General features: G+C 38.3%; 1 protein-coding gene across 1 annotated transcript in view; it reads left to right on the plus strand.

Moving 5' to 3' along the window:
• Positions 1-1,190, plus strand: part of LOC119410154 (FH2 domain-containing protein 1-like) — a 14,658-nt gene that overhangs the window by 7,301 nt on the left and 6,167 nt on the right. The gene's annotated exons all lie outside the window — the stretch shown is intronic.

Raw genomic sequence — 1,190 nt, forward strand, 5'->3', positions numbered from 1 at the left:
TGAATAAACATTTTTATCATCCATATGGTCAAAATTCTTCCCTACTGGCTAGAAACACTTTTTGTGTCTCTGTGACGCCGCATACAGCAGTGGTCCCAACACTGGTCCTTGAGGAACACCATCCTGCATGTTTTAGTTGTTTTCCTGCTGCGACACATCTGACTTGAGTGAACGGGCGATTAACAGGTTCCTGCAGAACTCGATGAAGTAACTAATCACTGGATGTGGTGCGTTGGAGCAGGAAACACCTACAACATCCAGGATGGTGTTCCTCGATGCTGTGAAAACGGGTTTTTCACGCGCCGCCATTTAAACTCTCAACAGTCTCGATCTGCAGCCGTCCTCCCAGCAGAACCACTGATGTCTCACAGCTTTCATGAAAATGCATTTAACGTTGGTTGTTCTTTGTTGGGGCTGAAAGAAGACGTCCCACAGATCTGACAGAAAGATGGACGTCACAGTAACATAACACAAAGAGCGCACAACAGAAATGCTAATTTAACACGGTGAGGGCGTAAACTGACAAAAAACAGACGATGCAGGAGAAAACTGCTGATTAAAAATTAACAGTTGTGATTATCGAATCTTTTTATTTAAGGACAACAAGCAAAACAATGATTATAACAATAATAATTATTAAAAAGTTCCTGAAGAAACGTTGAATGCTGCCAATAAAACTACAGCGGAAATACACAATTCATTTTCCGTAAAGATTGGGATTTGTTTCTTAATAATCCAAGTTATGACAACGCCAGACTCTTATTTTGAAGAGCACTTATAAGCTTTAGCCTAATACTTCCTGTTGAAGCCTTTTTTGTTGCAGATGATTTTAGTCAACTCTTCTTAAATTAAAGGTGAATAGTAACAGAACTGACCAAATTCTACAAGGTTTGTGGAGACGTCCATGATTGAGTCGTATAACAAGGAAGAACTTTAAGCATGTCCACCTTACATCTACTAGCATATTTAGCTACATCTACTAGCATATTTAGCTACATCTACAAGCATATTTAGCTACATCTACTAGCATATTTAGCTACATCTACTAGCATATTTAGCTACATCTACAAGCATATTTAGCTACATCTACAAGCATATTTAGCTACATCTACTAGCATATTTAGCTACATCTACTAGCATATTTAGCTACATCTACTAGCATATTTAGCTACATCTACAAGCATATTTAG

The sequence above is a fragment of the Nematolebias whitei genome, chromosome 1 (genome assembly GCF_014905685.2).
Source record: "Nematolebias whitei isolate Nwh7 chromosome 1, NemWhi1, whole genome shotgun sequence".
NCBI classification, from domain to species: Eukaryota; Metazoa; Chordata; class Actinopteri; order Cyprinodontiformes; family Rivulidae; genus Nematolebias; species Nematolebias whitei.